Here is a 24993-nt window from a genome sequence, read left to right as displayed (position 1 = left end):
ACCATCAACATCGTCCTGCCAGGAGATCACCTGAACCGACAGGATTCGCTGATTCTGGGGAGGTGGCAGGGCAGCCAGGGACAGGGCAGGACAATCAGGGACAGGGCAGGAAAAACAGGGACAGGGCAGGAAAAACAGGGACAGGGCAGGAAAAACAGGGACAGGGCAGGACAGCCAGGGACAGAGCAGGATAGCCAGGGATAGAGGACAATCAGGGACAGGGCAGGGCAGCCAGGTGGTGGGCACATCTGTCTTGGCCTCCCTGCAGTGGCTGCATTGCACCAGCCCATGCAGATCCATGTGCTCCATGGAGCTCCTCAAGCCCCCCGGACACGGCCAGGGCAGGAGAGGGGAAGAGGCAGTGTTCCTCACCCTGTCCCCACCTCCACCTCCTCCAGGAATTCCTCTGCTGGAGCCAAGGGCTGGGATGGTCCTGTCTGTCAGTTCCCCCACGCTCTGCTGGGCAGCTCAGCCCTGCGCCTGCAGGGACTCGGGGACCTGCCTGCCAAGGGCGGTGGTGGCACCGATGCCACTTTACTTCCTACACCCACCTTCTTCCACCCCACCAAACCCAGGGGCTGCACATTCAGCTCCAGAGAGCAGAAAAGTGACCCCACCCTCCACGTATGAAACCAGTCCCCACTTTCTGCAGCACCCCTTCCACTGAGAAAGGCTCTCCGGGGAAATAAAATGTCTGGATGGGGTCATGGCCCAGAGCCTGGAAAAGCCCCAGAGTCTATAGCACAAGGGGACAGTGTGAACCAGGGGGCTGCAAGGGAAGGGGTGTTTGGAAGATGGATCAAGCTGGTCTAAAGCGGTGTTGAGCTTCCTGCTCCATCTCTAGTGATTGGATCAGGATGTGATCCTACAAACCAGGAGGGCTTTCAACAGCAGGGATTGTGAGACTGAGACGGTCTAAAACCAGCTCAGAACAAAACTGACAGGGAGAAAGACACAAAATCCACATATTTTGATTCCTTAAGAGCGCAGTGTTTTCTCTGAAGGCCTGATTTCTCTGAGGCACCTCATTTCACTGAAAGCCCCTGCACCGTTCCTTGCTCCTGCTGAAGGGCCCCTGCATGTCCCACCCCAATCCAAGCAACATCAGCCACAGACACAGCACGTTATCCTGGAGCCTGTGGGAACATCTCATGGCAGAACAGATAACACTCCTTGTGCTCCCCTGTCACTCAGAGAGCCACATTTACATGCAGGTCTAGAGTTCCACACAACAGCAGGAGTGTCCCTGCCTCAGCACCTTGTAAAAACAAACAAACAAACAAACAAACCCCCTTAAGGTGAAAATCCAACAAAATAAAACAAACCAAGCTCAGCTGGGAGGAGAACATGGCAGCGGAAACGCTTTGCAATAAACCCTGGAAGTCCCCACGCTGCTCTGACAGATTGTGGATAAGCTGGGGAGAAAAATAATAAAAATAAACCCACAGAACCGTAAAGGTCACATCTACAGCCGTGCTCTGGATCAACAATGGCTCCTCACACCTCCCACCTTGGACGTGTTTCTGCCTAAGCCATCCTTCTTACAAGTCTGGAAGATGGACGGCAGCGCAGGGAAGCACAAACCACTTCTTTCCCTCGGGGACGTGCTGGGATCACAGCCTTCCTCTGCCCGGCCTCAGTCGCTGCCTTCAACCCCAGATCCTCCTGCCCCGACCCAGAGAATCCCATTGCCCAGCTGCTCCAAAGGCTGCACGTGCTGCGCCGCTCCAAGCTGGAGGAGCTGCGGCCCTTCCCTCCCCTCCCCTCCCTCCGGAGGCAGGGAAAGCGCTGCGGCACCGCCCTGCTCTCCACGAGCACACACGACAGCCCAAGCAGGGATCCCTGCTGTCCTCCTATTACTGGGAAATCACACTCCAGACTCACAGGCTCCATTACTCCTGTGTATCGTATAATTAAATTCTATTTGCTGGTTACCTCACAGCACGGCTGCAATTCTTCCACATCCGAGGCATTTTAAAAATATTTCTGATCTTCAGCTTCTATTTCATTCTTCCTCTCCCTGGCAACTCTCAGCCATCTCTTTTAGCTGCCTTCCTGCCTGCGAGGTGGGAAGGGGCAGGAGACCTGCTGTGACCAGTCCACGCTGTGCTGTCTCCTCTCCAAGATGAAGGGGATCAGTGACGTGAATGTTTTATCTCAGGGCAGACACACGGCACAGGATAATCCCCATTTTTTCCTCAGATATCCAAACTTGAATTGCTTCCCAGGAATTTGAATGGGAGCTGAGGTTCCTAAACAGCCTGGGGAACGTCGTGGTGGTGTTACCAAACCATCACAGATGAATAAACAGGCCAAGGAAGGAGAAATTCCAGGGTAATCCCAATTGGAGGTGCATTTGCTGCAGTCCCTGCTCCTCCCCTTCTGTTCAAACTTTCTGGAAGAGCTGCGGTGCTAAATGGAAGGGGAAGCATGAGAACAGGTCCCAGCCCTCCACCAAGGAGCAAAGCACCAATTACAGGGTGGGGGAGAAAGCCATAAGGTTTGAGGGATTCTCTCATCACCACATTTCTGCCCCTTTCTGCTTTGATTGAGGTATTGAGGTTTAAACGCGCTGGCAGGGAGGGCTTTGGCCACGCTCAGCAGGAGGAGAAAGAAAAGTGAGTGTGCAAATCTGAGGCTGTGGGAGGCTGATTGCTGCCCTGTCCAGATCATGTTCCCTCCACGTCCCAGCGGGAGCAGATTCGGTCCCACCACAAGGAACAAATCCATCACCCAGACCGTGATTCAGCTCACCCTGCCTGGCTCCAGAGAGCACAGCCAAGGCACTGAGCATCCACAGCAACTTCAGGCTGCAGCATTCAGCCTAAACCTCGTGATACTCGTGCCTCATGACCACCCCTCTCCCCTTTTTGAGCATTTTCAGTTTCCTAATTGGCCTGAAAACTCACGATTTCTGCCACTGGTCCCACTAGCTGGATCCTCAACGCTTGGCTAAGCAATGCTCAGCTGCCTCAGCTGAAATCATCGTCCTTCACGTTAAAGCCTCCTCCCACCTCTGCAGGTGCAACAGCACAGGAAAGGGATAGGAAGGTAAAGCAGGGAAGATGGGTATGAGGGAGGGACCAAAGCAGGCACACCAGGCAGGGATCTCCCCCATCCAGCAGTGGGATTGCCCCATCCAGCAGTGGGATTGCCCCATCCAGCAGTGGGATCTCCCATCCAGCAGTGGGATCTCCCACATCCAGCAGTGGGATCTCCCTTCCAGCAGTGGGATCTCCCACATCCAGCAGTGGGATTTCCCCATCCAGCAGTGGGATCTCCCACATCCAGCAGTGGGATTTCCCCATCCAGCAGTGGGATCTCCCACATCCAGCAGTGGGATCTCCCCCATCCAGCAGTGAAATTTCCCCATCCAGCAGTGGGATTGCCCCACCCAGCAGTGGGATTTCCCCATCCAGCAGTGGGATCTCCAGCAGTGGGATCTTCCCCATCCAGCAGTGGGATTGCCCCATCCAGCTGTGGAATCTCCCATCCAGCAGTGAAATTTCCCCATCCAGCAGTGGGATTGCCCCACCCAGCAGTGGGATTTCCCCATCCAGCAGTGGGATCTCCCATCCAGCAGTGGGATTTCCCCATCCAGCAGTGGGATCTCCCCATCCAGCAGTGGGATTGCCCCATCCAGCAGTGGGATTGCCCCACCCAGCAGTGGGATTTCCCCATCCAGCAGTGGGATCTCCCCCATCTAGCAGTGGGATCTCCCCCATCCAGCAGTGGGATTTCCCCCATCCAGCAGTGGGATCTCCAGCAGTGAAATTTCCCCACCCAGCAGTGGGATTTCCCCCATCCAGCAGTTCCTTGCCCTCCTTGTGACACGCCCTTACCAAAATCAGCCCCACTCAGGGCTGGCTCGTGGCACTGATGCCTTCATGCACCTTCCCTGCTCCCTCCCTGCCAAACCCTATCACTGCACGCAGCTCCCAGTGCCAGGGGGGCATTTTCCCAGCACAGGCCATAACTTGGATGATCTGTGGAAACAGCTCCCATGCATCCCCCAGCGCTGCTCCCCTGCACTCTCTCAGTCCCATTAAAAGTAATGGGGTGAGATTGTCCAGCCCATTACTTTCAATGGCTTTGTTTCAGCCAGACAGCCTAAAGCTCCCATATCCTCCAAACAGCCAGCAGAGGAGTTCCAAAACTCCCCGTTTCATTAGCACATTGTGTATCCCAGCTTGCCAGGGTTTAATTGGAAAGAGAGCCAAGCCTGCGCTAAGGTTTGCTAATTGCTGCAGGAGAGACACGAGCGCTCCTTGCACCACTGGTGATTATTTCCTTGCTCAGCAAATTTTGGGTTCTCCAAGGTGTGAGGTTTTATGAAAATAGTCCAAGTTAGTTAAAAAAAAAGAAAAAGAGAGAAAAGGAGAGAGATAAGCAAACACAGCCACAGGAGAGGGACTTTATGGAGTGGTTGTGTGCTCCAGGATTCTGCTGGGCCTGCTGGTGCTGGAGGGGAAATGCAGTTGCAGGAGGATCTGCCAGGAGGAAACATTGGTCTTGCAGAAAGCCAAGTGAAAATTGTATATTTAAGATGCATCACAGGAGCTGCAGTTTGAGTCCGTCTGAACTAGAAGTCCAATAATCCGCTGAGGGCAGAGACAGGCCAAAAATCAAACCACTTTGCCTCCAAGACACTTTGATACTACAAGATGCTCGGCAAGCTGCACAGCCAAACACTTTTCTTTGGGAGCCGGAGAAATCCCATTTCTGGTCTGATTTCTGACCTCGCCTTCTGCTCTGGGTTTATAAAAGCCTGTCAGAACTTGATCGTGTAGTGCCCTGTTTCAGCCAGGGAAGGGACCTATTAGGGATGTACATAATGTTGTATCCTGGAGACTGAAATAATGACATCTCAACAGCTGGCTAGTAAAAGCGGGATGAGCTGAGTAGTTAAATCATAGAATATCCTGAGCTGGAAGGGACCCACAAGGATCAAGTTGAACTCCTGGCTCTGCACAGGATGCCCCAAGAATCCCACCAGGTGCCTGAGAGTGTTGACCAATGGTTGATAAAAATCTCCTCTGACCATAAAACAACAGGAGGCTGCTGGTGACACTCACAGCCAAGTGCTGGAAGCTTCCAGCCCAGCCCGGACTTTCCTTGCCTCTGGGCTGAGCCAAGAGCAGATTAGGAAGTGCAGCTCTCCTGCACCACTCCCTGTGAGGTCTCTGGTGGCCCCAGGGGCCCGGGGCTGTGCCCTGCTGTGATGTTTGGTATCTCTGCTGCCCTCCAAAGCCGTCAGTGGGGTGATGCTCCAGCCCTGTCCAGTCCAGGGCAGATGGTAATAAATTTTCCAGTGTTTGGAGCAGGGTGCAGCAACTGTGTGATTAGCATCTTTTTCTCCACTGCACATTTCATCTGTAAACTAAGATTAAATACCTGGAGGAAAAGAAGCTGCAGAAAAAGGGAACTTTAAAATGTTTTCACTGCAGAGCTCCCACAAGCGAGCAAACAGCTTGGATCCAAGCTTGGGGCGGCTCGTGGGGCGGGGAGCTTTCCCCATGTGCAGAGTCAAGGTATCCACGTTCCATGAAGATGCTCTGTCAGAACCATGGAAAAGGAAGGGATGGAAGGGACCTTGATGATCATCTCATTCCATCCTCAGGGACACCTTCCACTATCCCAGGTTGCTCCAAGTCCCATCCAACCTGGCCTTGGGCACTGCCAGGGATCCAGGGGCAGCCACAGCTTCTCTGGGCACCCTGTGCCAGGGCCTCAGCACCCTCACAGGGAGGAATTCCTTCCCAAAATCCCATTTATCCCTGCCCTCTGGCAGTGGGAAGCCATTCCCCCTTGTCCTGCACTACCCTCTAGCACAGCTGTATCTCAGGATTGGCCTCTGAAGCAGCGCTGTGAGGAGCAGCAGGGTCTGCAATCCCCTCAAAGTGAACAAGGGGAGCAGAGCCGCTCCATTACCTGCCTGGCTTTGAACTCTCAACTCATTTAAACCCAACAAAACCTATTCCAAATGCCTGTCAAGCCTCGCCGACCTCACTCGCCTGCAACCTCAGCCAGAGATAAAACAAGGGAATGAGTTTCATGAATCGCATGGGAGATGAGGAATGGTGCCTGCTGCTGAGAAAGAAGGAATCATCACCTACAATTTCAGCAACCATCAAAACATTGCTCTTCATCTCTGTAACAGGAGTGCCAGGGCAGCGATGCTGATAGGGCACCTCAGCTGGTGAGCGCATCACCATTTTTTAAAAATACAAACACAAAACCTAAAAAAGAGTCATAGACACAGAGAGAAAAAACCCCCACACTTTTTGTTTCGGAGTGCATCCGACAGATAGCCGTAAGAGCGGTGTCAGGGCTTGTGAGCCGTCCTTCCCAATCCCAAAAATCAGCTGACTCTGCACCCCCCAGGTGTTGTACCAAGCTTTCATTTTGCTCACATAAGGATGTGACCAGCTCATCCTGCACATAACCCACTCCTTTTGGGAGGTGCTGTCTGCTCCAAGGGGGAAAGGCTGTGAGATTTGAATGCTCTGGCTGCGCTTGTAGGAAAATTTTTCTCGAGCACCTTTTTGCCTAAAGTAAGATTCCAACGTGCCCAACAGACAGGTCAGGGAAATATCATAGCAGAGTTTGGGTTGGAAGAAAACTTAAAGCCCATCCAGTGCCATCCCTGCTATGGGCAGGAACACCTCCCACTGTCCCAGACTGCTCCAAGCAGCATCCAGCCTGGCCTTGGACACTTCCAGGGATCCAGGGGCAGCCACAGCTGCTCTGGGCACCCTGTGCCAGGGCCTCAACACTGTCACTGTCAAAACTTCTCCCTTGTCAGCCGATATCGCCGTTTGCTGTTCTATCTGCAAACAGCTCTAAGCCAGCTTTCCCCATTCCTGCCCATCCTCTGTGCATGGGGAGCCAGGGGAGCCAGGCACACAGAGCTGACCTGCCCTGAATTCCCAGGGAGCAGGAGGATCCGCGTTCGGAGCGCTGATGGATGGGCATGCACCACCCGCCTTTCAAAGGACATTACATGCCACCGCTGTAATCAATAATGTATTATTTCCTCGGTGTTTTATATCCTCGTGTTTATTATGTGTAAATAGGGATTTACAGTGATCTGAGCGCGTTCATTTAGCGCAGCTGACACCCTGCATATGAGATCCGCCAGCCGCCCCGCGGGACCCGCGGGGAAATGAAACGAGGTTCCTGCCACAAAGCCTCCTTTGACAAAGAAATGGGGAAAGAAAGGAAGAAAAAAGGGAAAAAAACAAGGCCAAGGTAGAGAGATCAGAGCCTGTGCACATGGGATGGAACGCAAAATGAGTGCCAGTTCTGGGATTCAGAGTCATGCCGGCATCACTGTGAAAAGGATGTCAAACACCGCTCTCAAGTCCAAGGTGCTGCTTCCAGGAGGAAAAGGAAGGTTGGGGTGGGGGGAGAAACTTCCCCTTGAAAGGCATTGGCATACCTATGCAAAGTTCCTTCTTATTTGATCTCGGGCACAAAGAGCAGAACAGAAGCATATCATCCTTTGCAGCTAAAATGAAAAAATAAAGAGGACTTTTATCCCAGATCCATTTATCTCAGGCAATAAATTCTGCTCCTGCCTGCAGCCAGTCAGTATTTTCCAGGTGGGTAACTTTCTCACTGGAAAAATGAACAAAGCAATCAAAATAATTTGCTAATTCATTTCATACTCGCTTCTTTTTTTTTTTTTTTTTAATTTTTTTTTTTTTTTTTTTTTTTTTGAAACCTAAACTGCGAGTGAAAACAAACCCGGATAGCCTGGTGTGTTGTGTCAATGTTTCATTCAACAAATACCAAAGCAACACTGAAATTCTTAATTGTCTCTTAGGAGATCTTAAGACACCTCCGCGAGTTACACGGCGGCTCCCGGCAGGAAGGCGACACCGCGGCTGGGTTGAGCAGCCACGCACGGCTCCCATAGGACGGCAGCAGCCTGGAGGCCTCCTGACACTTTTTGGGAAGTGCCTCTGCCTGTCTTGGCAGCAGCTGCGGCACGTCCATCCTGGAGCACCTTGGGATGTGAGGACACCATCCTGCTCCCGCCTTCCCGGTGAAGCCACCGGATCAAATGAAGCCAACCTGAGCTGTCCCCGGCCGGTTCTCAATCCTGATCAGCGGGGCAGCTCGGCAGAACAGGCAAGCACACCCCTGGGAAATACAGGGTCTGAGCAGCTTTCCTGTGCCAAGTTATCCCAGCGTGCCCAATGTGTGCCTTTCCCAACATCTGTGCCCTGTCTCATGTCCTCTCAAGCTCATCTTGGTGCATCCAGCCAAGGAAAAACACGGCTCTGCACCAGGAACAAATCCCTTGGGATCGACCTCCCCTTCTGGCTGTGCCAAAGCCTCCTCGTGCAGCCTGGTCTGTATTATTTACTCATCTGTGTTATTTACTCCCAGCTTAGCTGGGAAAGAGCAGCCACCTCCTTTTCCTGCTTCTGGGAGGATGCAGGGACCAGGTTTCTGTCACACAGGAGGCTTTCTGCAGTGCTACAGAGGAGCGGGAGGCTCTCCTCGCTCCTGAGCTCATCTGCCTCACCAGCTCCTGCACCATTAAACAGCTGCCACGTTCCACCTCACAACTTCTTGCAACTCAGCAGAACAAAAGGGAAAAAAAAAAAAAAAAAAAAGAAAAAGAGAGGGAAAAAAAGGAGACCTAGCAGAAAAAAAAAAAAAAAAAAAATAGATAAGTACCATAAAACACTGGAGAAAACAGACAGGCCCCCATTGGTCAACAGCTGTGCGCTGCTGTGGCATCGTCCTCGCTAGAAGACGCTGCATTAGGGGAAGCAATGATCATCATCATTAAATGCCTTGATGGAACTCAGGCAGCTGGTTTGCAGCATTTAGCTGATGAAATAAATAAGGGTGCTTTTGGCAAACGCGCAGGGAACAAACATGAGAGGATCCCAGATGCTGGAGGGATTCCAGCCTCCCTAATAGTGTCCTTCCCTTTTGCCAGCTCAGGGACTTCCCAGAGGAGAGCCCTGCAGCACATGAGGACACTCACACCACTGCCAGAACGCTCTTTGGGCAGGCAGATCCCATCATCACCAAGGGCACTCAGCCCTCCCGGTGTGGGAAAAGAGACAACAATCTGCATTAAAGCCCGACAGACACGCAGAGACACAATGGCACAAGCGGAAAACCCGCTGCCTCCATATCCCCGGCCCTGAATGCTGAGGATGGATCCACAGGGCTCCCTTGGGAGGAGATGAGCAGAGTTCTGGTCACCCCCTGCCATCTGCCCGGATGAAATTCCTTGTTCGGGACTCACTTGCTGTCTGAGGAAACTCCTGCTCATCCCTGGAGTTGTCCAAGGCCAGTTTGAATGGGGTTGGAGCAACCCAGTCTGGTGGAAGGTGTCCCTGCCCATGGCAGGGGTGGAATGGGGTGGTCTCTAAGTTCCTTTGCAACCCAAACCACCCTGGGATTCTCCGATTCTGTGGGTATCCCACAGGGAATTGCACTGTCAGCCCTGCCTGCAGCGAGGACAGAGAGCTGCCCACCTCCTCCATCTTCACCTGCAGCAAGCCATTACTCCACAGACCAGTGGTTCCTCCTTCCACTCCCACCCAAGGGATGCATCTCAGATCTGCAGGACGGGGTCGGGTAACCCAGCAGTGCTCAGACACCTGGGCTGTCCCATCATCCAAAAGTTGCACAGCCCCAGAGACGCCCGTTTCTTGTACTTCTGTCTCTGGATGTCTTTTTACTTCTGGCTAAACCGCAGCTGCAGGACAATCTCGGTGACTGATTGGGCCGTGTGATGCGCTCCCTGCACGTTGAGATTAGAAATGATTATGACTTACATGAAATAGCTGAACACAATTCTTGCGGCCATCTATTTCCCCCTCTCCTCTTTCAAAGACAGCAAGTGAGAGGCACAGAACAAGTCTAGAGGGATAATAAAGACACCAGTTCTTGCCCTGCACATTATGTTAGGGCAGCTGAGGTCCAGGAATGCAGCTGGATTTACAGCAGATCAAGACAGTTTCTTTCACCTCAACGTTCCATAATCATCCTCCCAGGGAATGGCAGGAACACCTCCCTCCCTTCCACAGCCAAAGGAAGCAGGACTGGGCACAGAGGACAGCTGCCCACTCCACACAGACCCCAAACCCCCTTCTTGGGCAGAACAACACAGGAATAGCTCTGGAAGGAGGAGGCAGAGTTCCTTTGTAAAGTAGGGCTGGGTTCCCTAGGAACATGGAGAAATGCTGCACCTCTCTCCACCACAGCATCAGAGCCGAGCAGGGAAGGTTTTCCCTGGACTGCAGGACACAACACAGTGACATCCTGAATGCCTTAAAATAGATATTCCCTCAGCAAGCCTTAAATGGTCTGGGTGACAGGGTGGGGAACAGACCGGTGACCACATTCCCTGGTGGAATATTCCCACGTCTGCAGCCAGCAGCGGGGTTGTGAGACTGGTGAGAACGTGGTGCAGCCACCAAGAGGCTGGAGGGAATGGGACAGACCTGCTGACCTTTCCCAAGGTTTATCCCAACACTGCCAACCCTGGTGGGAGAGTTTCATCCCTGGGAGCTATGTGGGACGGAGTGAAGGAAGCCCATGTCCTTTTAAAGTGACATCAGGCACCAAACCTTAGGGGAAGCCTTAGCAAAGAAGTTTATCCATCATCAGTAGGCAGAGGTGACATTTCAGGGAGATACTGGCACTGTCACAGCCTTGCCAGGCCACGGAAGAGAACGGGACTGATGAATTTGAATGTCTGACCTCAGGGGAACCCCAACACCTTCCTGCTCTCAAAGCCACCAGCAGAGCGAAGCACGCGTCAGGAACTGCCTGCTGCAGACAGAGACGCCAAAAATCCACACCAGCCCATCCTCACAGACACCTTTTCCTATGGAAAACACCTCCCAGAGCACCTGTGCTTCTCCCATCAGCCTCCCACTGGCAGCTGCCCCCATCTCAGCCCGAGGGAACAGCAAGGGCTTGGGCGAATTTAGGGCTGGATTATAGCCCAGCTGACTGCGACTAGCCTTCCGAAATGAAGGTCAGTGCTGCGACCTTGGGATGTGGTTTTCTTCCATTTATTTCTCGATGGGAAAGCGATGGAGAGTGTAATTACTGCTGTACCACCGCACGCAGGTTGTGAATGTCCTGGTCCAGGGAAAATGAAGATTTGGATACAAGTTCTGTGCGAAGAGGGGGAAAGAGGGATGTTAAACAGTCAGAAGCGAGGTGTTAAACAGCCTGTGCCAGCTCCCACTGCTCTGAGGAAAAGCCACCAGGCTGTCCCATCACCCCGTGCAAGGGAGATGCTGCACGGCAGCTGAGGTGCAGGGATACGGGGAGCAGCATCCATTGCCTGCTCTCAGCTGTGCCCTCCTCAGCCTGCAAAATCCTTTTAAAACTCCCTGCGACCCAAGCAGCTGCAGCACCACTCAGCCAGAGCTTTGGAGAGGTTACAGAGATGATCACAGCAAACCCTGGGATGCTCCAAGGCTGGGAGCATCCCAATCCCACCTCCTTGCAGCTACATCAAATCCGGGTGCTGTGGATGGCAAACTCCTAAGCAAATCCTGCTGGGAGCTCAGGAAAAACAGCAGCTACTGCAAGAAGCAAAATAAAATCCAAACCCAACTGAAACCCCACAGCTACTGCTTCAGCAACAAGCCAGGAAATAGATGTTTGGTTGAAGAGGTGTTTTCACCTGGGCTGAGACACCCCCTGTGCCCAACAGCCCTGAGGGAGGGCAGCCACAAGACCCCACCACACACTGGGGCTGCAGAGCCTGCGGGGTTTGGGAGCAAAGCGCACACCCACACCCCTCCTGCAGGGCTTTTGGAGGGAGGGCGCTCGCTGTCTGTGCAGGGTGCTCTGCAGTGGGGCCAGGGAGCAGCGCCTGACACCCACCACACCCCCGGGCTGGGCTGTCACAGCAGCCACTCAAAGCGTCACCTCAGCACAACATCCTCACGGCACCCCCTGGCATGGCCACCCCCAGCAGCAGAGCTGAGGGGAATGGAGGGAGCAGCTGCCCCAGGGCCCTTCTGAGAGGACCCCTGGCACCTGGGGCGGAGGAGCCCCCATGCACTGGGCACCTGAGAAACAAAGCCACAGAATATCCTGAGCTGGAAGGAGCCCACCAGGATCCAACTCCTGGCCCTGCACAGACACACCCAAATCCCACCCTGGAGCTGTGTCTAAGCTCTCCTGGAGCTCTGGCAGCCTCGGGGCCGTGCCCATTCCCTGGGGAGCCTGGGCAGTGCCCAGCACCCTCTGGGGGATGAACCTTTCCCTAAATCCATCCTGAGCCTGCCCTGGCCCAGCTCCAGCTGTGCCCTGGCTCCTGTCCCTGTCCCAGAGCAGAGATGGGAGCTGCCCCTCGGGAGGAGCTGCAGCCCCCAGAGCTCTGCCCTCATCCCCTCTGCTCCAGCTGGACAAACCGAGTGCCCTCAGCTGCTCCTCCTCTGGCTCCGTTCCCATCCAGATCCTCTCCCATCCCCATGGCCTCCTCTGGATGCTCTCTAATGGCCTAATGTCTTTTCTATAATGTGGCACCAAAGTTCCCCCAGCACTGGAGGTGAGGCTGCCCCAGCCCAGAGCAGAGCAGAGCAGGACAATCCCTCCCTGGCCTCGTACCCCCAGGACACAGTGGCCTTTGGGCTCCAGGACACACTGGTGACTCACATCCCACCTGTCCTCCTCAGAACCCTCAGGTCACTTCTCACACTTCTACTCTTCAGCTCCTCCTTCCCCTTCCAGCACCTCCCTCTTCCCTGGGACAAAAATCATTGTGAATGATCCCACCACAGAGACACCTTAGGGGAAAAATTAAATTTAACTCCACAAAGCCCCTTCCCCTCACTACAGGTGGCTGAGGGCTGAAGGCATCTTGCCTTGAGCATCCCCCTCCACACTGACAGAAACCCCAGGCAGGCTCTGCACACATGGCTTTGCTTCCCTTCACGCTTGTAGAAAGAGAAAAGGGCAAATAAATTGAGATTTATGGGATGCCAGAACAGCTGATTTTTTAAAAACTGTTTTCCCCTCCTCACCCTTGAACTCAGTGTTTTATGTCCTCCCCTGCTGTGGCTGTTTGGAGGCTGCAGATGGAGCGGGGAGAGCAGCAGGGATCTCCTTGAAGAAGGATCAGTGACAGCACGATGGACTGGGATGTGTGTGGTGCCCTCACAGCATCTCATTCACTCCAGTGTGGTACTGGATATCCTGGAATCCCAGAATGGTTTGGTTTGGAAATGACTTTAGAGATTGTCCTATCCCACCCCTGCCATGGGCAGGGACACCTCTCACTATTCCAGGTTGCTCCCAGCCCCAATGTCCATCCTGGCCTTGGACACTGCCAGGGATCCAGGGGCAGCCACAGCTGCTCTGGGCACCCTGTGCCAGGGCCTGCCCACCCTCACAGGGAGGAATTCTTTCCCAATATCTGATCTGATATCCCTTCTTGTGCTTGTTCAGGAAGCTCCTGTGCAAGGCCCAACCTGGTTTCCAACATTCAGGCGTCAAATAATGCAGGAATTACTTTGCTACCGCGACGTGCTTGGCACCGTGGCCCTGTGTGCTGGGAATCAGAGGGGAGTGGGAATGGCTGGTGGCCTCTTGATGGAACCACCTCCTACAGCACCTCCTGAGAGCCCCAGGCAGGAGCAGAACACCATGAGCAGAGAAGGGAAGGGAGCTGGGGAACGGCTGGAGCACGAGTCTGAGAAGGAACAGCTGAGAGACCTGGGGGGGCTCAGCCTGGAGAAAAGGAGGCTCAGGGGGAACCTTCTGGTTTTCCACAACTCCCTGACAGGAGGGGGCAGCCAGGTGGGGGTGGGGCTCTGCTCCTGGGGAAGGAGTGACAGGACAAGGGGAAACGGCCTCAAGCAACGCCAGAGCAGCAACCTCACCACGATGTCTTTGACCTCATCATGATCTCTACAACATCACCATGGTCCCTATAACCTCACCACAATGTCTTTAGTCTCATCATGGTCTCTACAACCTCCCTATGATGTCTTTAAACTCACCATGGTCTCTACAACATCACCATGACATCTTTAGTCTCATCATGGTCTCTACAACCTCCCTATGATGTCTTTAAACTCACCATAGTCTCTACAACTGCTCCATGATGTCTTTAGTCTCATCATGATCTCTACAACCTCCCTATGATGTCTTTAACCTCACCATGGTCTCTACAACATCACCATGATGTCTTTAGTCTCATCATGATCTCTACAACATCACCATGGTCTCTACAACCTCCCTATGATGTCTTTAACCTCACCATGGTCCCTATAACCTCATCACAATGTCTTTAGTCTCATCATGGTCTCTACAATCTCACCATGGTCTTTCCAACCTCACCATGATGTCTTCAACCTCACCACGGTCTCTCCAACCTCTCCATGGTTTCTGCAATCTCTTCGTGGTCCCTCCAGTCTCCCTAAGGCCTCTCCTGCTCTGTCTGGATGCACACACGTGCAGACGCACACCCTACCCTGTTCCTGGGGTGCACACCTGTCCTGTGTCACACGGGTGTGTCCTACAGGTGCAGCCCCTCCATGCACACCCCTATCAGCACACACGGAGGTGTGAATGCTACAGCCACACACAGGAATGGGAACACCTCACGGATATGTCCCTTTTCAGTGCCTGCTTTCTTCTTTTTCTGGTAACCACAAACTGATCTTTGGTGGATGGGCTGGATTTTCCACCCTGTTTTTCAGCTGCTCCTGAACCTACCCTCCTCTGGGTCTCCCAGCCCCCCAAACCATCTCTCTCTGTAGTTGCTCCTTTTCATGTCCTGCCTGACTCCTCGGGGATGGGAGGCAATGGTTAATATTACATTTTTTCCTTCCAAGCAAATGCCCAGAGTGGAGCTGAAAACAAGCGACTCCTGACCAGAGTGATGTGATTAGGAAATGCAGATTTTCCCTCTCCCTCAAGTCCCGGTGACTGGAGTCGGGTCTGTGTCACCGCTGCGCAGTGGCTCTGTCAAGCAGCTGCCTTGGCTGCATCTTTTAACGAAGTCCCAGTGATTGATTGCTCCCTGGCCTTACAGGGATGCTGCTGGCCCCGACCCGCTCCTGCCAGCCGGAGCGTTCCAGCAGAGGGGCTCAGCCCACGCCAGCCCTGGGCTTGTCTCTCAGCTAAAATTTCCTCCCTTCCAGCACAAGCAAAGTGACAAGTATGAGCTGCCGTCAGCAGAGGAGCCGACGGTCTCATCTGAATAGCGGTGCGCGGGTTTAGGATTTAATTAAGCCCTTGTGGCTTCCTTGAAAGGTTGGAGATGACACAGCCTCCTCTGAAGCTGGCCTAGGGAGACATCCAGAGTCAGCACCAAAGCCTGCCTCCTCCTCCAAATGATGTGAAACTGGGACCCTGGAAAAAAGGATGAATTCTGAAGAGCAGCAAAGACGTTGTGGTTTTCTTTTTCCTGAGCCAAGGCCGGCTCCGGGAGGAAGGCAGGCTCCTGCCAGCTCAGCTCCTGCGCCTGGTGAGCCATCACTCTCCATCTCCATGCCCGGCCGTCCCTTCAGGCTCTCCCGGTGATGAGCGCGATCTTTCATCCCGAATTTATTGCTGCTCTCCATGCAGATGCCAACAGGGAAACTCTCTCCCTTGCATTTACACTGCTGGATGCACAGCCGTCAAATACCCTCAATCAAAGACCTCTGGCCACTGCCCAGCCAGCCCTGGATCCATGGAAATCCCAACGAGTGCCGTTTGCTCTCCAGACAGATGAATGGGAGTCTTCCCTCCCCCTCCTGCCCCACACTGTTGTGTTTTGGTACTGACTAGAAGACTGCTATCAAACAGTATAAACACATTTGTCAAAACAGTTGACTGGCTGGGCTTCTCTGAGGAAATGATGGAAAAGGAGCAATGTTTAATTCCCAGGTCGGTGGGATTTGCAGCACTGTGTTATTTGAGCTTTGTTTCCTCCACGCTTCCTTCTCTGCTTTTTTCCTTTTCAGGACGGGAAATCCCTCAAGCTAAAACATTTTTATCTGGCTTGCACTCATTTCTAACCCAGATAAACCAACCAAGCAACCAACCAAAAAAACCCAAAAAAACTCCAAACCCAAAACCCAAGAAAAACCACCAACGAACAAAACCCCAACTTGGTAGTTTTGCATTGGTTTATTCAGAAAACAAACCAAGCAATGATGCAGAGCAATTTTTTGAGTTCAAACAAGAACAAGAGTGTTCATTTCCTCCACCAGTCCTCTGGCCATTTTAGACAGGAGGGTAAATAAATGGGGAGAATGGGGAGAAACACTTTTATAGCTGGGAAAATTATATGGGAAAGCCCCACGGGAGGAGACATCATGGATTAGCACAGGGAAGGTGATTCCTGCTCCAGAGACTCATCAAAGAGACCCTGAATTTCACAGGGGCAGTCTGAGTGATGAACGAGGGGGAGAAGGAAAAGGAGAAGGACGAGGAGGAGGAAAAGGAGGAGGAAGGCTTCTACTGATAAATGACAGATGAAGTGGAGCTTAAATGTCACATCCTCTCATGGCAGTGCCCTGCCTCCTCCCGCTGTGACCTCCTGCCCCTCTGCTCCCCGGCTTTGACTGCAGGGGAAGTGGAGACATCTCGATGCTGATGTCACACAGTCACAGCCGGCCGCTCCCGGGACTCTGCCAAACAAAACCACCCAGAACAGCCTCGGCAAACGTCCTCTGGACAGCACGGAGTGGGAATTGACACCCAACACCATTTCTAGAGCCACTTGTGCCATGAAGCTGAAGAGCTCTTCTGTGCTATCTCCTGCTTTGGAGAGCTCTCGGTGTGACACAAGGGCTCAGGTCGAGTGTTCTCACTTCCACCGGTTCCATCCACTCCTGGGAAACACATTTCTAGGAGGAGAGGATCTGTGCTCTTCCCTCTCACATCTTTAGGGAGCTTTTCGTTCCCTAGTTCTTGTTTGCCTCATTTCTAGCAGGTTAAGGAACAGCTCAGAAAATGCAAAAAAAGGCCCAAACCCTGTCATTATCTACACATTTCTACCCCCCACAACCATTCCAAACCCTTAAAAAATGTCTGTGAGACCAAGGTGCTTTCAAAAAAAAAACAAAAAACAAAACAAACCAAAAAAACCACCCCCCACAAAAAACCACACCTCCCCCCCCAAAAAAAAACCAACCCCCAAAAAAAACCCCAAAAAACAAACAGTGAAATTGTTCAGAAATAGAAATTAATAGCAAATGACTTCTATGTCCTTTTTGTTTGCTCCCTGGCTCTGCAGAATGTAAAGGTTATGTTTTCCAAATTTTCCCTGTTGCTGTAAAGATCAAACAGTCAAAAGGCAAGGAAGGCTGAGCCCCTCATTTCATGTCACGACTTCAGGATCTGGGCCCTTTGGAAAAGCAATAAACATCCTGGGCCTGATGCTCTAGAGTATTGGTGAGATTTGTGAGTAAAAACAGAATTTTATGGGCCTTGAGTGTCCTTAGGATCCTTCAGGGGGGTCTTTTGGTTATCCTAAATATAACCTGCTTCTTTTCCAAAGTCCTTTCTCACCTGGCTTGTGCTAAAAGCTGTGCACGGGGTTGTGAGCTCTTCCACACTGACAAGGGGGATTTCCCTTTCTGCTTTCCACGGCTGTACCTGGACACACGGGATACTCCCTTGGCTCATTGTGTGTATCTGAGCAGCCTCTCTAAGATGTCAGGGCAATTTTTTTTTCCCATTTTTCCTGCCACAGGCCAAGCACAGGGAAGAAGGGCTCCGGCCCCGTGGGATCCTGCTCTTGAGAGCGTTCCAGCGGGAGCAGATGGCGGTGGCACATGAGCATTTCAGGCATCACTACCGCTGTGGATGGGCTCACCTTAAGGAAACAGGGAAACCCATTTGTCCTACCATTCAAACCATGTCTCTATCCTTGGCTGACACGACTCAGCCCTGTCGGTGCAGGCGGCCGGGTGGCTGAATTCAGCTCCCTGCAAGGTGAGGAAGGGGAGCAGGAAGGCTCTGAGCACCTCCCTGTTACTAGGGTAACACAGCAGCCCTGCTCGGCGCCACGCTGGTGACTGCAGCGGTACTTTTCTCCAATGGTCCCACTCAATCCTGACTGGGAAAGAGCTCGAGCCGAGGGGAGGAATGCAAACAGCCCCCCCTCAGCCGAGGGGGAAGCTCTCCCCGCTGCTCACAGCCACCCCGACAGCCACCCCAACCTTTTATTAAGTCTCCAGCCATTCCCTTTGCCTGTCGCTCTGTTTTATTTCCATTACCTTTCAGCAGGGAAAGATTTAGGATCCATCTCCCTGTTTAGCAACATCCATTTGTAACAGCGGGATCGCTGGGGAGCAGTCAATAAGTGCTACACCGGTCCATCCCTGGAAACTGTGCAGCAGTTAGTGCAGAATATGAAATATATATGGCTGCCTTCACCTAATCTAAAACTGTATCAAATGGCTCTTAACCTTGCCCGAATGAATTCAATTTGGCTACTGGATGCGGATCCAATCCTTGGGCTAGAACAGAAAAATCACTTACTAAAGCGATGCTCCCAAGGGACGAGCTTCTGAAAGAAAACTCGGAAAGATTTCCAGTCCGCTAGTCCTGTGATAGTTCACGCAAGACAAATCTGGAATGATGAGGTCTTTTCGTCAAACACAAGCAAACCCCAGGAAACACGGGAATAGCATTACAAGTGCATTGGAGGGAGGGATTGTTAGGGAAGCTCAGGGGAACGCAGGAGAATACAAGGATGGGCAGAAGATGGGATGTGAATAGGAGGATCTTTGTGTGTTTCTGGGGGTCTCATAAGAGAGGGGGTCTGTAAAGGGAAGCATAGAGTGCTCAGAGCAAGGGGAACAAAAACATCCATCCCTGCCCTCTGGCACTGGAAGCCATTCCCTGTGTCCTGTCCCTCCATCCCTTGTCCCCAGTCCCTCTCCAGCTCTCCTGGAGCACCTTCAGGTGCTAGAAAGGGCTCTGAGCTCTCCCCAGAGCCTTTTCTCCAGGTGAGCACCCCCAGCTCTGCCAGCCTGGCTCCAGAGCAGAGGGGCTCCAGCCCTGGAGCATCTCCATGGACTCCTCTGAACTCACTCAAACACATCTCTGCCCTTCCTGCACTGGGACTCCCAAGCTGGATACAGCATTCCTGGTGAGGTCTTATGAGAGCTGAGTAGAGGAACAGAATCCTCACCCCAAGGTGCCGGCCACACTTGCCCATTCCTGGGTTTTACCCCTGGAGTGCAGGTGGCCGTGCAGAAAGCAGGCTGTTCTCACAGACAGGGCCGCCTCTTCCCCGTGGGGGATGCTCCGGGAGATGTTTTTCTCTGCAGCACGGCTCCGTGCCCCGGGGCTGGCAGCCCCTGGGTGCCGGGCAGCGGGATGATTTCCCCTGGCTCGGGAAGCGCCGCGCTCACGGCCCCGCGCTATTGACTCCCGCTGCAGTTAATTGAATTGTCTTGTACTACACTTTGTTTAAGCTGATGAGTGATGGTTCTCGCTCGAGCATTCAGCTCCCGGTGAAGTGAGGACAGAGACGCGTCCGTGGTCTCAAACCTCCCTGGCCTCCAGCACCACACCCAAAAGCTGCTCCTGGTCCCTGGGGACCCTCTGTGCTGGGCCCCGGCAGGAACTGATCCGGCTCTGAGCCCTCTTGAGGGTGAGCATCAAAGGATGAGGCTTTGAGAGGGAAATCGGGATGGCTGCCCCAGGGATGCGACGGGACCGAGGGGGGATGATGTGAGAAGGTGCTGCACAAGCCACGAGCAGCGGAGCGGGGAAGGGAGAAGGATGTGAGGAGAAGGGAGAAGGATGTGAGGAGAAGGGAGAAGGATGTGAGGAGAAGAAGGGAGAAGAATGTGAGAAGAATGGAGAAAGATGTGAGAAGAATGGAGAAAGATGTGAGAAGAAGAGGGGAGAAGGATGTGAGGAGAAGGGAGGTGAGCAAGGCGAGCTCAACAACTTCATCCGGAGCCGGAGGCCGCCGGGCCCCTCGGCACAGCTGGGCTGCGGCGCACGCCGCGGCTAATGAGGCATCTGCTTGGGCTGACAGGCGGCATCTGCTGCCGCTCCCTCCTCCTGCCGAGCTCCTGGCAGCCTCCCACGCAGCCAGGTGTGCCCACCTGCGCTGCTCCCGCAGCCCCCGGGCGTGCCCGAGGCAGGGACAGCTCTGCGAGGATCGGGAGCATCCAGGGATGCCTGCAGATGGAGAAGCCTCTGCAGGGAGGGAGCAGGAACCTTTGCTCCAAAGCATATCCGTGTTCCCCTCTAATTGCTGGTATTAAGCCATGAAATTTTATGTTTGCTGTCTCTCCTTTTATGTCTGACTCCCTGTTTACAATCACTTAGGCCGGGCTGCCAGGCTTGGCATTAAAATATCTTGTTCAATTACTGCGGGAGCCCAGGGCAGCGGGGGCAGTGGGAGCGGAGCTGTGGGATGCACTTCCAGCCAGGAATGGGAAACAGCTGACCAAGACTGGCTTTAACTGAGGTGCAACTCAGCAGCTCAGCCAGAGATGGCCCCAAAACAAACCCCAAGACTGGAACAATGTTGAGATGAGGAGAAAATCCGGATTTGGCCTCTCTCTAAACTGGAAGTGTTGGGGATGGGAGGGTTTTATTTTCAGTTTACAAGCAGAGGAGTGTTTTGGCTTTGTTTAGGGGCTCTGTGGTGCAGGCCAACAAGGAGCAGGGAAGTTTGGCCAACAAACAGAGGTTTGCCATTATTTTTTAAGCAGGAGCATCTGTCAATGCTGCTGGAAACCTCTGTCCTCTTCTGAGCTACAGGTGCCCCTTGCCCAGGGCAGATGAATTATCAAGGGTTCTCCTCTCAAGATGAAATCTTTATCAAAATCTTGATCACTATTGCTCACCAAAGACCCCACACCACTTCTCTAATCACGGGAGAGGAAATCCACTACCCCAATCAAACCCTGGTTAATTAGATTCCCAGCTGAAACTCGATATTTTCACTGTACTCATTTCCTGGCTGCACTGTTGTACCATGTGGGAAACACATGGGAAACCCTTCCAAAGGTGTGGGTCTGTGCACGTGGTAGCTGTGAAATCCATCTCTGAAGCTCCCAAAGCACTGGGAGATCCATCATGAATGAGTGTGGAATGGGATACATAAATCCAAAGGCAGTTTGAACACCCTACCTGAATGGCAGCACTCCTGCTTTGGTTTTGCCATCTTGAAGGGAGAAATATGTGTTTCAGGGAGACAGGATAATCCATAAAATTAAGAGAGGGACCAGTTCTGAGATAACTGGGGCAGGCAAGTGGTGGGTATAAAGCCCAACCTGATTTCCATACGGGGAACACGAGGCACCTGGGCTTTGCTCCATGCTCTGCTACAGAGGCTCTTGACCTTTGACAAGGAGATGTTTACCTTGCTCTGCCTCACCTTCCCCAACTAAAAACCAGGAACAACCTCACACTGCTGACATCCAGCTGCTCAGTGATGATGAAGCCCTTCCAGAGGCCCCGAGAGGGGCTGAAAGGGGACTTTGGCACGCCCTGAGCTCTCCCCAGCCGGGAAATCCTTGTGGAGGGCAGAGCAATGAGCTCCACCTCTCACATATGAAACGAATGCGGTGTCTGTGTGGAACAGACAGGAGAAATGGGTCTCGGGCATGTCCAGCCCAGCCTCACCACCAGCTGTGCACAGGGACTTTGCACCCTTCACACCCCTCAGCCACCTCCAGCATCACAGGGCAGGCCCCACACAGAAGCTGACAGAGCACACGGCCAGGCAGGGGATGAAGCCTGGGTTTATGCTGCATTTTAATCCAGCCCAACTCTTCCCCTTTGCCAGGATCCCAAGAGCATCTCCTCTTTGCCCAGGACCCCATCTGGCTCCTGTCCTTCCGCCCCGCTGCAGCCACATCCCCCTGCTCCTCCCTGGCTCCGCACCAACAGCTGCTAAAGGAACTCGCCACTCTCGGAAACTGGGACTCGCTTGGGAGTGTCTTAAATCTGAGGCCCTCCCTGGATATTTCCATATTTCGGCAGTTTAATGCGTTGTATTTAATGTACTCAATTTGGAAGCCAGCAGGCAGCGCAGTTTTCAGGTGCACACAACGTGAATAATGAAAGTGTCTGAGTCCCCAGTTCTCAATCCACCTGAGTCCCTGGAACTGGATTAGAGCAGGGAGAGAGGAGATCTGGCCAAATGAAACTCAGCATCTGAGGGATCAGGGACAGAAATGAGTCGAGGGCTGATGGATGGATTTTGGATGTCCCAGCCAAACTAGAGGACACGCTGTACCGAGCTCACGCTGGGCACACCATCTCCAGGAGACATTTAACTGGCCTTAATAATGTCAGTGTCTCTTAATGAAAATAGTCTGTTCCACTTAGTAAGTACAGTGCAGGCTGGAGCCATTAATCCACCCAACCCAGGGTTTTCCAGCGTGGGAAGTTCGTTAGTGCCACTGCAGCCTGGAGCTAAACCAGGAGATGGGCAGAGGAGAGCATCCTTTCCCTCCTCCATTTCCAGAATAATTCCAGCCTCTACAGAGTCGTGGCTGAGCCCACCACTGAGGCAGCAGGACACCAGAGAGGCACGGTGGAAAGCCCTGCACTGGGTGTGCTGCCTGGTTCATGTCCCATTAACTTCCACCCTGCTCTGAGGGTGAAAGCAAAGCCTCTTCCCTCGGTTACCTCACCCTGCGCAAAATGAAGATTAATTTTAGGCAGGTGTAAAACCCACAGAGACTGTTAACACCAGTCAGTGGAGTGGAATAAACATCTCAAGGCACATTATCGGCACGGGAACGTCATCCTCTGGTACTCTGGGGACAGGGCAAGAAGCAAAGGAAAATACTCCCCTGGGAACACGTGGGCTGAAGCAAGAGAGAAATTCTGGGCTGCAGAATTAGCCGATGATCAGGGACCTGCGGCTGATGGAAGAGGAGTTCTTTGGGAAACAGGCCCCCCAGCACAAAAGGCTCTCAGCCCGTAATTGGGGCTGCCAGGCTCCAGCTTAATAATGCCGGTTAACAAAAATATTAAAAATGAATCCACCCATGCGGGATCTGCCTGCACCGTGCCATCGGGGTCCTTCTGAAAGCAGCATTGAAGGGAAATTGAAACTACTGAGCAAAGTGATAGTCTAACCTCCCCCGTAACTCGCTCGGTTATCGTGGTGTAACTTAAAATCTGCTTTGGCAATTACATTCCTCGCAAGATCTGAAGTGGTGGAAAGGAGAATTATAATGATAATATTAATATACAGCCTCTTCCTAGCGAGAGCAAGTCATTAGGCAGCACACAGGAAAGATGCACGGGCAGAAACAGATGGGAAAAGCGCTACATCAAGAGTTTAAAGGCAGGCTTACAAAGAGGGGGAAAAAAAAGCTGCAAATTCTAAGTGGATTATGGAAGGCAGACTGCAAAGGGAAAGCGAGAATTGCGCTGCGCCGTGCCGGAAAAGGCTGTTCACACACGGCATGTGAGAGGGGGATGGATGGGGGAAAGACGAGCACCGGTGGCAGAATAAATATTCCGGGGATGTGCCTTGCTCACTGTAATTCCAGGTGCTGAACAGGTTTTTGTCTCGTGGGTTTGACCAGGCCGTTTCTCCACAGCACAGAGAGATCAGTACCTCTGCCAGGTGACACTTCCTGCCTGTGACAGATGGGCAGCAAAATTTAGGGGGGATAAATCTCAGCCTGGTAGCAAAGTGCATGAGGATGCGCCAGGTTTGCTGGGGAGAGCCTAAAATCAGTGTCGTCAAACCCACAGAGCTCTGTGAGGTATTTTCATCCAGCACTAGCAAAAAGCAGGAGATCAGAACTTTAAAAACACACAGGAATTCTCTCTCCTTCCCCCTGAAATTTGGGCATGTCTTCCCACTGCCCTGTGGCTGTCAGCCCTTGGGTGGGTTCATCGAACACAACGCTGTCCCCCCTTCTGTCTTCATCCAGCTCTCTGCCCCTCTGCCTGCTGAGAAGGAGCCCAGGCAGCTGCTGGGTGGCTTTTCCTCCTGCTCCTGGCCAGAAGGGGCCTCGATTTCCACACACACACACACACGGAGCAGCAGCAAACCGGCAGCATCGGGCTGCCCCTGGTGCTTGTGGTGCTCCCCCCCGAGCCCGCTGCACACACAGGGGTGGCAGCAAAGGGACACGACCCATCCCCGCCCTCGGGCTCTCAGAACGGGATCAGGGAGATCAAGCAATGAAAATAAACTCAGGGATCCCTGGTGGTTTCCCTGGGGTGAGGCAGGGACAGTCCTACAGCCCACCTGGGGTGACCCCCTGACCAGCTGGGCTGTCAGGTACCAGTTGGATTTTCCCAGAGCTGGGCACTGTCCAGGCTCCCCAGGGAATGGGCACGGCTCCAAGGCTGCCAGAGCTCCAGGAGCCTTTGGACACTGCTCTCAGGCACAGGATGGGATTTTTTGGGGTGTCTGTGCAGGGCCAAGGGTTGGACTGGATGATCCTGGTGGGACCCTTCCAGCTCAGGATATTCTGTGATCTGGAATTGCTTCTCCACATGCCAGTGCGTGTGGTATTTATGATCCTGGGGCTCCATCCCAGGCTTTCCCCGCTCCCTGGCTGTCCTCGAGGAGCTGCAAGCTCCTCAGTTTCCTCAGCTGCCTGCAAGAGCTGGGGTTACACCGAGCCCAGCTGGGGGCACCAGCAAAGCACACCAGGAGCAATTGGCACAATTGTTCTCATTCTTTCACTCCTCACCGAAGCAGCAGAGATCCATCACACACAATATTCCTCCAGAACCTGCACCTGCCCAGGCCCCTCAGCGTGGCCACAGCTCAGCCAAGGCCGCTCCAAGGGATGCTCTCCAGGGGTTTGGCTCCTGTCTCACGTCACCTGCCTGACCAGAGGCATCGAGGCACTCCCTGGCTCAGCTTCCCTGGGAGCTCCATGGCTCAAGGATGGCACAAACCCCTCAAACCACCCCAACTCCTCAGCAGAGACTGGGACCGCATGGGACAGTTTGGGATGAAGGTGAGACTGCTGCCATCAGGAGAACCCACCAAGAATTCCAGCGGCTTTGGAGGAGGAGGAGCGACCAACAGGAGGT

General features: G+C 53.1%; 1 protein-coding gene and 1 long non-coding RNA gene across 4 annotated transcripts in view; both read right to left on the bottom strand.

Annotated features, from left to right (window-relative positions):
* Window positions 1–24993, bottom strand: part of KIRREL3 (kirre like nephrin family adhesion molecule 3) — a 357261-nt gene that overhangs the window by 138152 nt on the left and 194116 nt on the right. The window lies entirely within an intron of this gene.
* Window positions 1081–3008, bottom strand: LOC120762531 (uncharacterized). Its single transcript, XR_005703919.1, has 3 exons — window positions 2910–3008; window positions 1936–2412; window positions 1081–1415 (listed from the first exon to the last, which is right to left on the bottom strand). It is a non-coding gene; the product is annotated as an uncharacterized LOC120762531 (long non-coding RNA).

Source organism: Hirundo rustica, chromosome 23 (assembly GCF_015227805.2).
Source record: "Hirundo rustica isolate bHirRus1 chromosome 23, bHirRus1.pri.v3, whole genome shotgun sequence".
NCBI classification, from domain to species: domain Eukaryota; kingdom Metazoa; phylum Chordata; class Aves; order Passeriformes; family Hirundinidae; genus Hirundo; species Hirundo rustica.
This window is presented reverse-complemented; position numbering and strand designations above follow the sequence as displayed.